Source organism: Pseudonaja textilis, chromosome 3, assembly GCF_049901715.1.
Source record: "Pseudonaja textilis isolate UNSWEBS1 chromosome 3, rPseTex1.2, whole genome shotgun sequence".
Taxonomy (NCBI): Eukaryota; Metazoa; Chordata; class Lepidosauria; order Squamata; family Elapidae; genus Pseudonaja; species Pseudonaja textilis.
Genome location: NC_141992.1, coordinates 88,009,712 through 88,023,760, shown reverse-complemented (window position 1 = coordinate 88,023,760; position 14,049 = coordinate 88,009,712). Strand labels below are relative to the sequence as shown.

Here is a 14,049-nt window from a genome sequence, read left to right as displayed (position 1 = left end):
ATCATCGAGGCTCTGTTTTCAGCCGTGACAGCTTTCTGCAGCCCTCTGCCAGTGAAAACGGAGCTTGGGGTCCATGTGTGGCCCGCCTGGGATCCATTTTTGGCTGCAATGATGTCCCCAGGCTCTCTTTTTACTGGTAGAGGGCTGCAGGAGGCAGTTGCAGCCGAATACGGAGCCTGGGAGGGCCATGTGCAGCCCTTCCAAGCTCCATTTTCATTGGCAGAGGCACTGAGGGCCAGTCCTTCACTGTTTTCATGGTGGCCCCGCGGGCCAGATCTAAGTTTAAGAGCTATGAGTTTAATACCCCTGGCTTAAAACATCTGACCAGAGACTGGGTGACCGTGAGTTCTATTCCTGCCTTTGCATGAAGCCTACTGGTGACCTTGGTCCAATTACTCTCTCTTAGCCCCAGAAAGTAGACAATGGCCAATCCTCTTCTGAGTTTATTTTAATAATAGCAGCTATTAAAAGAGGACTACCTTAGCATGGTTGCAAAAAACTCAAATAACCACCATATGGCAGCCAAACCATAGGAAAAACAAAAACAAAACCTACCTCTTTTCTAGTGGTAAGCTTGAATTTAGCAGGCCAAATATGTCAGTTGTGATTAAATACATTCTTTGTGGGTCAGTTTTTACAAGATATTTTTGTGATATTCGGGAGAGGGGGAGAGAAACCCGGCACTTGGTTAATTCATAATTGATACATGTCAAAATATGTCAGATCTGTGTAATTTTTGAAACTGGTAAAAAGGAGGCAATTGAGTCTTTTTTATGGGTTTCATTATTCCGCAGCGCCATCTAGGGTTAAACTGAAGCATTTAAATCTACTTGCAACTTGTTTAGCAGAGATACAGTAATTTAAAAAAAGGAATCTAACTTGCATATAAAATAATACAGTATGTATCTCTTGTGGGGCAGAAAATAAAAGAAATAAAATGGGGAATCCTGATTATGAAGTTAATATTTTTTTTCCTTTAGCGAAGTTGTTATTGATTTATTTACGAGACATCCTGAATCTACTAAAATAGAGATGTGGTTGATAAATTGGAATAATAAATTAGGTCCGTACCATTTCTCCTGCTGCTTCTGTACTCTTTAAATATCAAATGAATCAGGACAAGTCATATAACAAGTATTGCATTAATTTTCATCTTCAGGAAGAGATTCTTTTGGTGCAGGAACTTAATATTCTCTGGCTCAAAGTTCTCCAATCTGGCACTTTATATTTTCAAACTGCAAATCCCAGGATTCTTCAGTTCCCATGAATGCTTCCCAAACCCATAACTGCTTCCCTAATCCAACCATTAAGCCAGCTATAGACCTAACCCTAACCCAAGGTTGTATTACTAAAATGTGATGATAGATACCGTATGTCTTTCATTTCTTATCCAATTTCTATCCTGCTGCTATTTAGGTCAGGCTCTCACCAACACACTGTAGCAGAGGTGGTATACAGCAGGTTCTGACCAGTTCTGGAGAACCAGTAGCGGAAATTTTGAGTCGTTCAGAGAACCAGCAAATACCACCTTTGACTGGAGATTTTACAGTATCCTTCCCCTGCCATGCTCACCAAGCCACGCCCACAGAACCGCTAGTAAATTTTTTTGAATCCCACCACTGAACTGTGGTAATAATACATTAAATATAAAAGCCTATTCAAAACCAGCAATTAACATATCAACCTTGATTGTCAACTACCAACCTGCAAAAATTCTTTGGAAGAGAAGAGTTCCATCTTTAACATTTTTCTGAAACATGGTTAGTTAGGGAATTGCCTGATTCCTAAATGACGGCTGTTCCATAGAACAGAAGGGATCGCTGTAGCCACCATAGAATGCTTCATTCACCTTACCTTAGGGCAGGGATATCAAACTCAAGGCCTGAGGGCCACATCCGGCCTGCGGGGTGCTTAAATCTGGTCCATGGGGCTGGCCTGGAAATAGCAAAGGACTGGCCTATGGCAGTCAAAATGGGGTAGGGGAGGCTGCATGCACCCCACACCCCATTTTAGTCAGCAAGGTGCTGCAGGAGGCTATCCAAGCTGAAAATGGGACATGGGGGGGCTTGTGTAGCCCCCCATGACCTATTTTAATCGGCAGGATGCTGCAGGAGGTGTCCACCCTGACTCCCTCCCCCTCCAGCCGGCCCGTGGAGGAAAAGTATAATGCTGATCCAGCTCTCGAAGAAATCCAGTTTGACACACCTGCCTTAAGGAGATGAGAGTTTTTTTCCCCCACAGTGTTGGTATTGAGCACGTGAGTTCTGTTTCAATGCCAGTGGTATCTACGGATTTGTGGATCAAAGTCAGCACATTACCTTGTATATAGTGTATAGGCAAGCAATGCAGAGCCCAAAGCAGAGTTGTGTTGTGTTCCTGACATCTAGTTGCAGATAATAAGCAGGTTGTAGCTGGAGTTTCAGCATAGTCTTTAAAGGAAGCCCTATGTAGAGTGCATTGCAGTGGTTCAGCCAGGTGGTGACAAGGGTGTGAATCTGTACTTTGTTTTCTGGGTAGAGTCAAAATGGTGCCCCTCTCCAATTTAGGTAAAAACTCTCCTGACCATGGCTTCCATCTGTCCATATAGCAACCTTGAGTTCAAGAAGACCCCCTAAGACAGCAGGTAGCAGGAGATTGCTACTGCCTTAAGAAGCCACACCTTCAGCAGACAGAGGAACCTTGAGCAATCAACAGAAATTCCATTATGTATGATCAATGACACAGGCTTGCCAGCTAAATATCTTACAAGGGAATCTTTCCTACATTTATAATAGTTAGACCAAGATGGTACATCTCTTGCTATGTTGGGGAATCCTTTATATTAACAGTAATGAAGGGATGCTCTTTGTGAAAGTGTTCAAAGCTAAAGGTCATATTTTTAGAATAAGTGCTACAAAATATTATAAGTATGAATAAGTAAAGGTATATTCCCTTCCTTTTAGACAGAAGGGTAGGGTGGGGAGACCTTCTGAATTTCTTTGATGAACTGTGCTGAAAACCACTTCACCCTTTCCCTTTAACATTGTTTTCCAGCATAGGCAGTTAAATAAACACATGGAAAAACAGCAAGCATACTTTCCCCTGGATCTTGGAAAAAGCAAAAAGGAAAAGAAAAGAAAAAAGTTTTTATTTTTAAATTTCAAATGCCACCTACTCATCAACAACTATAGGCAGCTTACAGGGATACCTTGCATAAAATATCAGATTGGAAAACTAAAATGTTGCAATGTCAAAATTGACATCATATGTAATCAATAGAAATTTAACTGAATTCAAGCAGAAATGACTCCCTTATTTTATTTATTTATTAAATGCTCATCCCACTAATAAGGTGGCTCCATATGCAATACTATGCAATAAATCAAAGTCCAAGCTTGAAATTAATCATCTGGAATATGACTTTTAGACCTTCAAAAATTTAACAACAATTAGTAAGTTTGTTGCAAAGTTTTTAAGTTTTTATACTGAAACTGTAGCTAGTTGGTTGTGGAGGGAACAGAAGAGAAGGGAAGGATAAATTACTAAAAATAATTTCTCATTCCTTATGTTTTTAAAGTGTAGATAATTTTGTTTTATCTTGCTTTTTTCTACTGCTTATTTTAAAAAACAAAAAACACACAAAACCAATTCATTAAAATTCATTTTGCACACCTCACTAGATCTTTTTTTTTTTCCAGGTGCTGTGATTAAAGTATAATAGGCGGAAAGCAAACTTTGCCACAAATGCTTAATCAGCTGGCTATAAAGAGAAGTCAGATCTGCAGAGCAATTTCTTTTTGTTAGGATTGCAGTTTTAACTGATTTGCAACACCATCCTCAAAAATAAGTTCCAGAGAACTTAGTGCTCCTTATTTATTTATTTAAGTGGTGCCTTTGAATTGAAGTTGGCTCCTGGCAACTCCCTAGACAAGTCCTTGCAGCTTTTTTGGGGGGGTGGGGGGGGGTGGGGGGGGGCAAGATTTCAGAAATGGTGCTTGCTTCCTAAGGATGAAAGAGAGTGACTGGCTCCAGGTCAACTCAGCTGTGTTTAGGTTTAGGGCAAGACTGGAACTCACAACCCCCAGTTTCTAGTGCCTTAACCACTAAATCAAACTGGCTCTCGCTGCAGAAAATTGGGACTAAATTTTAAGTTATCATGTAAAGCTTTTTCACTTCATAGGAAAGAGCAAATGTTTGTGTGGAACCCGATGCCTTGGTTTCTAGTACAATATTTACTATCTCCACAGCTTTTGAGGCCTCCTTCCATTAATTAACCTAGTATTCAGATGCTATGATAGTACGTAACGCTTGAGGGAATATCAAGAAAGGCATAAAAATCTCTACTCAGAATGTGAATTGGCTGCCTTTTTGTGCAAGTGAACATACTTTCAACCATATCTTTAAATGTAGAAGTTCAGAGCACTCTCTGAAGTCTTTTCAATATTGATGAGGGAGAATAGAGGAATCAAACACCAAGGGTAACTTTCCTTAACAATGATTTGTTGCATTAGTTATTCTTATATTTCAAATTATTCTACCCTTTGTTCAGCCTTAAAAGGTGCCTTATTGAATTGTCACTACAGGATATGTTTATTTAAACGCAGAGTATTTATATATATATTTAATCCCATGACTTGATTGTTGGCTGTTTAGGGATCAGAAAACAACAGTAAAAATTTAGAAAGGAGTTGAACATTCAACTTCAATTCAAATTGCCAATATATTAGGAAACAGCTATTCCATTGGTCCATTTAATGAAGTAAGACTGAACAGGTGTGAAGTTTTAAGTATCTGGGGATTATTGCTTTCTGCCCTATATCCTACAAAAAGTATCTCTGAGGGAGATCAGTGATTGAAAAGTGTGAAAAATAAATAAAAAAATTCAAAAGACATAGTACAAATACTGAATATGGTATTGATGGTTTTTTTTGTTCCAGGAGTTGTCGTTTTATCCCATTTCCTGCCTTGTGTGTGTGTGTGTGTGTGTTTGGTGGTTTGTTTGTTTTTTTAGAGACAATCATTCTAAGACAATTCTTATTTGGATTTTAACTTGTTATCACAACCCAAATTACACCCTTTGTAATTAATCCAATTGAATTTTTTCATTGCTGTTGTTCAAGTTCCTAGTTTGGGTTTCCTTATCAATTTCTGTCAATCTTCTAGGATTCACCTTTGACAGACTAGGTTTCAATGATATGGTTTCTAAGAGCTGTGGTTGCTCAGTGATTGGAATGCAGTATTGCAGGCTAATTCTCCCAACGGCCAACAGTTCGATTCTCACCAGCTCAAGATTGACTCAGCCTTCCATCTTTCTGAGGTTGGTAAAATGAGGACCCAGATTGTTAGGGGCAATATGCTAACTATAACCTGCTTAGAGAGTGCTATAAATCACTATTAAGTGGTATATACAGGGTTGGGTTGCTGGAGGTTTGCAGGGATTCAAGAGATCCCCTAGCTAAGATTCTGCACAGTTCGGAGAACCCCCAAATCCCACTCCTGGCTGGTTCTGCCCACCCTGCTCTGCCCCGCCCAGGAGTCCCCATGTGGCCCAGGTAAGTGCAGGGTGCACGCAGTGGCTCGGGGAGGGTGAAAAAAGGGCTTCCCAGAAGTTCGGGAAGGCCAGAAATGGGCCTGTTTCTGGCTTCCAGAGAGTCTCTGGAGCCCGGGGAGGCTGTTTTTGCCCTCCCAGAGGCTCGAAGGAAGCTTCTGAAGCAGGGGTGGGATTCAAATTTTTTAACAACCTGTAGGCATGGCTTGGTTGGTGGGTGTGGCTTGGTGGACATGTGACTGGGTAGACATGGCTTGATGGTCATGTTACTGGCTGGGCGTGGCCAACTCAACATCACTCACATCGAGGCACTCATCTCCTCACCTGGCCTCTCATGACTGTGAGGATGCTGCAACAGTTGTAAGTGTGAAAAAGTCACTTTTTTCAGTGCCATTGTAACTTTGAATGGTCACTCCACATAAGCAAAGTACCAGAAAAGGAGAGGGGGGAAACTCCAAAGATGTTCCTGAGACAAGAAGTCTAATCCTGCCAAGAATGTAATAAGGGTTAACGGAGAGACAGTTTCTGTAAGCAACACCAGAATGTTTCCTTCCTGCCTTCCTTACAGGATTAGACCAGTAATTTCTTCTAACAACTGGTTCTAGGATCTGCTTAGAATGTTAACAACAGGTTCTAGCGAATAGGTGCGAACTGGTAGAATCCCACCCCTGTTCTGGAGCCTGGGGAGTGCAAAAATGCCCCCTCCCCTGTGCTGCAAGAGGCCGACTAGGGCATGCCCACCAAGTAACTGGGCAGAAAACTCATTGCTAAAATTTTTGAAACAACCCCCCACCCCCAGGTATATAAGTCTAAGTGCTATTGCTATTCTCTTGAAGGATATTTTTGACATAAATGTTACAAAGTGAATATTGAGAGATACGGGTTACCTATTGAATATGCCAGTGGTTCCAGTTTAAGGATTCTCTGCGAGTTGTATTCCACTAGTCATAGCCAACTTTAGGGGGTGATGATTATCTCTGTTTCTTTAACCCATTTAGCCAGCACTCTCTGAAGATGTTTCCATGTTTGTGTGGCCAGCATGACATCACACCACAGTGCAAAGCATATGGTGAAACATGACATGCTGTTGCCTTCCCACCAAAGTGGTTCCTAGTTATCTATTTATATTTGCATGCTTTTGAACTGTTAGGTTGGCAGGAGCTGAGGCAAGTGACAAAAGCTCATTCCATCATGCAGTGGTAGGACTCAAACTATAGACCTTCTCTGGCATCTTTTAAGCCACTGAGCCAGGGTGCCTCTTACTATAATTTAATATGTAATAAATTGTTCTTTGAAGCTATAAAATGGTCTATTTGATATGCCTTATATACTTAGAGAAGAATCAGTTATATTTGGAACCAATAAGAACATCCCAGTAGAAAAGTTTGCTACTGTAGCTTCTATGAATCAACAGACTATGCCCTCTTAAATTGTGCACTTGATAGAGGTATACAGTATAGACTTATTGTCTCTTTTTTGCTTCTCTATTCAGGCAAGCATATGTATATGTGTGTGTGGCTAAATTTTTGTGTGTCAGCACAAAGCAGGCTAATTTCTTTTAACTGTGAGGCTCAGGTAAGCTTGTTGTTTTAGATTACCATTACTTTATGCTAATCTATATCACCTCAAATATATAAGTACACTTGCTCTTGATATGGTCATTGACCAAAAGAAAATGATGATGAACTGGAAGTGTTATGTCCTCGGGACTGACACAAGTTCCCCATCCGGTCCGTTCATCCTGCGGGGGCGTTTGCAGCCCCCATTGGCTGGCTCCCTTCGACAGCCGGCTATAAAAGCCGGCTGCTAGGTCGAGCCAGCCGCTGTTCGCTGGAAGGTCTGTTGTTAGCATGCAGACGCGACAGCCCCCTTTATTCCCTGAATAAAGCGTGTTATTGATATGCTCTGGTGTGGCCTCCCCTTTTTCTCGAACTTAACATTGGCGACGAGGATGGGATCTGGCCAACCAGCAGCAAATATCAAAAGAGCTGAAAACACACACCGAAACGCTGAACCGTAGCCGCGCCGTTGAGAGCTCGGTCAGTCGTAATTGCGGAAGTGAAAGTGGAGCGTGTAGCCGCTCAGTTAAAAAGCTACGTGAGAAGTAGGGCACTGAGAACCTCAGCCGCCCAGCATTAGAGCACAGAATTCAACCGCTGCTGTTCGGATTCTGTTGTTAGCGAAACTTCGGCGCTGCGCTCACAGCCGCCAGAACACATTAGGCGCGCAATTTGAATAGCTGTCAGCACGATGCTGCAGCTATAGCTGCCTACGCCCTTGTAAGGGCGCGAAATTCAAACTGAAGTCAGTTACGGCGCTACAGCCATAGCCACATAGAGCATGTAACCCAGAGAGATCCTCTAAGAGCTGAAGCAGCACTGCGAGCTGCAGTTGCCACACCTACCAGGGCCTTGTATTCCCAGTGAGATTGGTCAGTCTACCAACAGGCTGAACACCCAATATGAATTCAAATCCGGCGTTTCCACCATTTAAGCCAGATGAAGACAAGTGGGACTCTTACAGAAACCGCTTCAATCACTACCTTGATGCCATCGGTCTGACCGACGCTACAGAGAACAGGAAGAAATCGTACTTCCTGAGTTACTGCGGGGCCACAGTATTTGATACCGCCACAGCGCTACTCACCCCAAGAGAATTAAAGAAAGTCCCTTGGTCCGAGCTGTTGGAGACACTCTCCAACCATTATTCCCCAAAGCCATCGCAGATAGCGAGATGTTTTGCCTTTCGTATGAGGAAACAAACAGATGGAGAATCTATCAATCAGTATATGGCCGCCCTGAGAACCGCAGCTCTCCACTGCGAATTTAAAAATTACCTAGACGACATGCTCCTGGGATCAACTCGTCTGTGGAGTCAGAGATGTAAGGTTACAGAGGTGGTTGCTGGCCAGAAAAGATCTCAACCTCACCCAGGCGATCGAGGAAGCCTTGGCCGCAGAACTAGCGACCCAGTCGGCCGCTGAAATACAAGGAAGCGCAGCCAAACCCAGTCCGGTCACTGTTCATTCCGAGGAAGCAGTGAGCGAAGAAGACCCCACCGAACACTTAGAAGTGCATTGCCTCAAGCCCTTCAAGCAGCCACAGGTAGGAGCTAGGCCTAAAAACGGCAACGTGCCTAAACACATCCTGTTGTGCCTCTCCTGCGGGGGGTCCCATGCCAGAACGACTTGCAGGTTCAGGAACGCCACCTGCAACAATTGCGACAAGAAAGGCCACATCGCCAGGGCCTGCCAGGCAATGCACGCGGCTCCACAAAAGTCATCGTCCCCTTACTCCCCTCCGGGGCCACCCAGGCAAGTAGAAAATTGTTATACGTGCTACCAAGCTAACCACACTTTTTTGACACCTAATAAAATTACCCTCTCTATTCATTTAGAAGGTAAACCCTGTCTTATGGAAGTCGATACCGGGTCAGCGCTCTGGATCATCTCATGGAGCACACTTAAGAAAATACGACCCAGCCTGTCCAGGAAGCAACTCCAGAAGAGTCGTCTCACCTTGAGGGATTATCAAGGGAAGAATATTCCCGTACTCGGAACAGGCAAATTCCTCGTTAGATTCAAATCCTTTAAAGGCCTTTAGTGGTGGTAGATGGTACCCTCCCTAGCCTTTTGGGGTTGGATTGGTTCCCCTATCTTGGCCTTAGCTTAACGGGAGTACATGCTGTCTCACCTTCCGATATCGACTCACTATTTTCAGACTATGCTGATGTGTTCAGCAATGAATTGGGTTGTTATAACGGTACGCCCATTTCCTTTTCGGTGGACCCCCAAGCAGTTCCCGTCCGTTTAAAACCGCGCAGAGTACCATTTGCTCTGCGCGCTAAGCTGGATGCAGAACTGGACAAATTGCTCCAACAGGGGGTGATCGAGCCCACGGATTTTGCTAAATGGGAGACTCCAATTGTCACACCCCTTAAAAAAGATGGTAGTATCAGAATGTGTTCTGACTATAAAACCACAATTAACCGCTATCTACAGACTAGCGCATACCCAGTCCTAGTAATCCAACACTTACTACACACATTTGAGCCGGGAACCATATTCGCCAAATTGGATATGTCACAGGCTTATCAGCAATTTCCTGTTGACAGCCAAACGGCCGAATTACAAACTATTGTCACTCACAGAGGGGCATTCCGATGCAAGCGCCTCCAATTTGGCGTTAGCATCGCCCCAGGCATCTTTCAGTCATTAATGGAACGGATACTTCAAGGCCTCCCTGGCGTGGTTCCGTACTTTGATGACATTTTGATTTCAGCCAGGGACAGACCCCAACTCTTCCACAGAGTCAGAGCGGTATTGGATAGGTTCAGGCAGCATGGCCTCAAACTAAAAAGGGAGAAGTGTGCCATCGCCACTAGGCAGGTGGACTTTCTTGGGTATAAAATAGACGCCTCTGGCATCCACCTGGTGGAGTCTAAAGTCAAAGCCATTCACGAGGCACCCACTCCGTCTTCCAAGTTAGAATTACAAGCTTTCCTGGGTTTGCTAAACTTCTATGCATCGTTCCTACCCCACAAAGCGTCAGTAGCTGAACCGTTGCATAAACTTCTAGACAAAAACACTCCATGGCATTGGGGACCCAAAGAGGAATACGCCTTTAAGGCAGTCAAATCGTTACTCACTTCGGACGCTGTCCTGATACAATTTGACCAGCACTTTCCTCTAGTCTTGGCTGCAGATGCCTCACCTTTCGGGATTGGGGCTGTCTTAAGCCACAGACTTCCCAACGGCTCCGAAGCGCCAATCGCATTCTTTTCTAGAACCTTGTCAACAACCGAGCGTAATTATAGCCAAATTGACAAAGAGGCCCTAGCCGCCGTTGCTGTGGTCAAAAAATTCCATGAATTTATTTTTGGTCACAACTTCGAACTTGTCACAGATCACAAACCACTGTTGGGGCTCCTCTCAGGAGAAAAACAAACACCACAAGTCTTGTCCCCCAGGATGACTAGGTGGACCCTATTCCTGGCGGCTTACTCGTACAAACTGGTTCACCGCCCAGGAAAAACCTCAGCCACGCCGACGCCCTCAGCCGCTGCCCATTGCCAGCACCCGTGGAGGACCCGGCCCCGGTCCATGCCATTTTCGATGCCAGTGAGTTCGACATCCCAGTCACCGCTGGCGACATCGCCTCCACTCCAAAAAGATAAACTTATCGCCCAGGTTCTGGACTGGGTACGGAGGGGTGGCCGGGCAGTAATCTCTCAACTGAATTCTCACCGTTTAAAACCCGCCAGCAAGAACTTTCCAGTTTACAGGGCTGCCTGTTATGGGGGACCAGAGTTGTCATTCCAAAACCGCTGCGCACACCCGTCCTGAAGGCGTTACACGAGGCACCCTGGCATCGTCCGGATGAAAGCGTTGGCTCGGAGTTACGTCTGGTGGCCGGGCATGGACGACGAGATCACGAAATGGGTAAGCTCCTGCCGCCCCTGTCAAGAATCCAGGCCAGCACCACTGATCACCACCCCAACCAAATGGGAAAGTGCCAATGCACCGTGGTCACGGTTGCACATTGACTTGGCCGGGCCCTTCCACGTCAAGACCTTCCTGGTGGTCGTGGATTAGTTCTCCAAATGGATCGATGTGGCTCTCCTACCCACAACCACCACCCGAGCAATTGCCCAGGCTCTGACCCGCTTATTTGTTACACACGGTCTGCCTGACACCATAGTCTCAGACAATGGCCCCCAATTTACGTCCACAGAATTCAGCCGGTATGCCACCAACCTGGGCATCCGGCATATCCTAACGGCCCCTTTTCATCCCGCTAGCAATGGGTTGGCGGAGAGAGCCGTTAGGTCAGCAAAAGAGGCGTTGGCAAGATTCACTCAAGACGACTGGCACTCCAGACTCTCTCGCTTTCTTTTAAGCCAACACTCGACCCCATGTACTGTCACAAACAAGTCCCCAGCCGAATTACTGATGGGCAGACGTCTAAGGACAGTGCTAGATAGACTGCATCCCCACTATTGCCCAGACACACCAATTGGTTCTAACACTAGGGTCAGGAGTTTTGTATTACAGGACCAAGTTTTTGTCAGGAACTACGCAGGCGATCCCCTGTGGGTACCTGGGGAAATCGTGGCCATCACCGGTCCAAGGTCATACCGCATCCAGTTGGGGGACGGGCGTATCTGGCGGAGGCATCTGGACCAGATAAGGAGTCGCCGGGGCGAACATGCCAACGCTGACCCAGGGACTCCAGTGACTCTCCAATCGCCGCACCCGAATCCTAGCTGGGACCTCCAGAGTGACCAGTCTCCACCAGCCGAGTCGAGGGAACAGACGGTAGACCGGGACCGTCCTACAGAGTCATCAGCCGTACCACCTGACGACACCACCGGGTTGCGTGACAATGACAATTTAACAATCCAACCCGAGGACTGTGACCACTCCCAGTCTCCAGACCGGACCCCAGATCGACCCTGTTGTCCGGCAAAGCCAGTTCCTGACTCCCAGAACTCTATGCCACTTTGTGCATCGCCAGAATTGCGCCGGTCGGGGCGCTCACACAAACCACCCGCTTACTTAAAGGACTATTCGTGTTCGTATCTAGGGGGAAGGGGTGTTATGTCCTCGGGACTGACACAAGTTCCCCATCCGGTCCGTTCATCCTGCGGGGGCGTTTGCAGCCCCCATTGGCTGGCTCCCTTCGACAGCCGGCTATAAAAGCCGGCTGCTAGGTCGAGCCAGCCGCTATTCGCTGGAAGGTCTGTTGTTAGCATGCAGACGCGACAGCCCCCTTTATTCCCTGAATAAAGCGTGTTATTGATATGCTCTGGTGTGGCCTCCCCTTTTTCTCGAACTTAACAGGAAGAATGCCTAGTCACCTGCAGTACAGAAGACAATAGAATGAAAGCAAACATTTACAAAGGTTGCTAAGAAATTGCCTCCTGTTACACTTTTTCTGTCTCAGCACTTGGCTAAGGTTGATTGCAGCAGAAACAGTAGAGCATCCAGATTAATTCTTTGAAGAAAGACCTCTAAGAAATAACCAGTAAAGTACCTAATCCTTGGTCAAAGGCAGTGAGGCACTGCTTCCTTCCAGACTGTAGCTAAGAATATTGTATGGGTCTACAAAGCAGGAGTCCTATTCAAAGCAGAGTGTATGTCATAGTAGTTTTGCAGGTAGAGATGTGTAATCAGGCAAAGAATATCATACTCTAGAGCCAGGATATTCCTGATGTGAGATAGCTGATTATGCTTTTTTTCTCCAGGTTGTGGAGAAAATTTTCCCAGATCACACTATTGCAGTGTGTTATACTTGCACAGGAAAGAAAAAAAAAATCCGTTTGATTTTCCCTTTTCATTTTTTGGATCAGCAATCCTATTTATAAATGAGTAACACGAGTGTTTTTTATTACATGCTTGTAGCTTGCTTGCCTCTTATACCATGTTGCATTTTTCCTATAGTGCAATGGTGGTGAATCTATAGCATGCGTGCCAGAGGTGGCACTCAGAGCCCCAGCCCAGCTCCATCACGTTTCTCCATCGTGTTTCTCACCCTCTCACCAATGTGGGAGATGGGGTCCCTCCTCCTGGAGCCCATTACGACACGGAGCCACTATGCGACTCTGCGTTGTTGTGGGCTCACTTCCGCTTCCCGGATGTCAGTTGCTTTTCCTGCAGAGCTGCTGGTTGTTATGGTGCCCTGCCTCCCCGCTGGCCAGCTGGTGCCCATCAGTGCATTGTCCCTGGGATTCCCATGACCCAGCACCAGTTCAGGGATTCCTTTCCCCACCCTGAGGAGAGGGGGGGAGGGAGAAGAGAGAGAGAGAGAGGGAGGGAGAGAGGAAAGGGATGGAAAGAGAGAGAGGAGGAAAGAGAGAGAGGGGACACACACACACACACACACACAGAGGAAGGGATGGAAAGAGGGGGGAAGAGAGAAATGGAAAGGAAGGGAAAGAGAGAGGGAGGAAGGGACAGAAAGAGGGGGAAAGAGAGAGGGGGATGCAGAGAGAGAGAAGGAAGGACGGAGGGACGGAAAGAGAGAGGGGGAAAGAGAGAGAGAAAAACAGAGAGAGACAGAGGAGGGAGGGAAAGAGAAAGGGAGAGGGAGGGGAAAAGAGAGAAATGATACCACAAAAGTTTTTCTTTTTTTATTGTTGCTAAACACTATTTCAAAAGCAGAAAAAAATGAAGGGGCATAAAAGTGCATTTATAACATTTTTCTTAGAACAGTTAGCTTAACTCTGCTTTTTTTAATCATTATTTTAGGTAGTAAAACCTCAGTATTCAGGTTAAATTGCCATGTTGGCATTTTGCGATAAATAAGTGGGTTTTGGGTTGCAGTTTGGGCACTCGGGCTCTAAAAGGTTCGCGATAGTGGGACATTGATGATTATTGGTTTTGCCTATCCAGAACTTGACAGAAAGAAGAAAAGTCACACAGAAAGCCACTCTTTTGCACAGAATCATAAAGCCATGTCAAATGGTGAAAGAAAGTAATCAGTTTATGTGCTGTAATTCTGACTAGATTTATTCTGCATATG

The 14,049-nt window shown here is 45.3% G+C and overlaps 2 long non-coding RNA genes across 2 annotated transcripts in view; one reads left to right on the top strand and one right to left on the bottom strand.

Annotated features, from left to right (window-relative positions):
* LOC148126199 (uncharacterized) overlaps positions 1–14,049 on the top strand; it is an 80,653-nt gene that overhangs the window by 47,181 nt on the left and 19,423 nt on the right. The gene's annotated exons all lie outside the window — the stretch shown is intronic.
* The window catches only part of LOC113436178 (uncharacterized), a 301,149-nt gene continuing 288,650 nt past the window's right edge, over positions 1,551–14,049 (bottom strand). The window contains exon 6 of the long non-coding RNA XR_015742945.1: positions 1,551–1,624. This is a non-coding gene — a long non-coding RNA (uncharacterized LOC113436178). The remainder of the gene's footprint in view (positions 1,625–14,049) is intronic.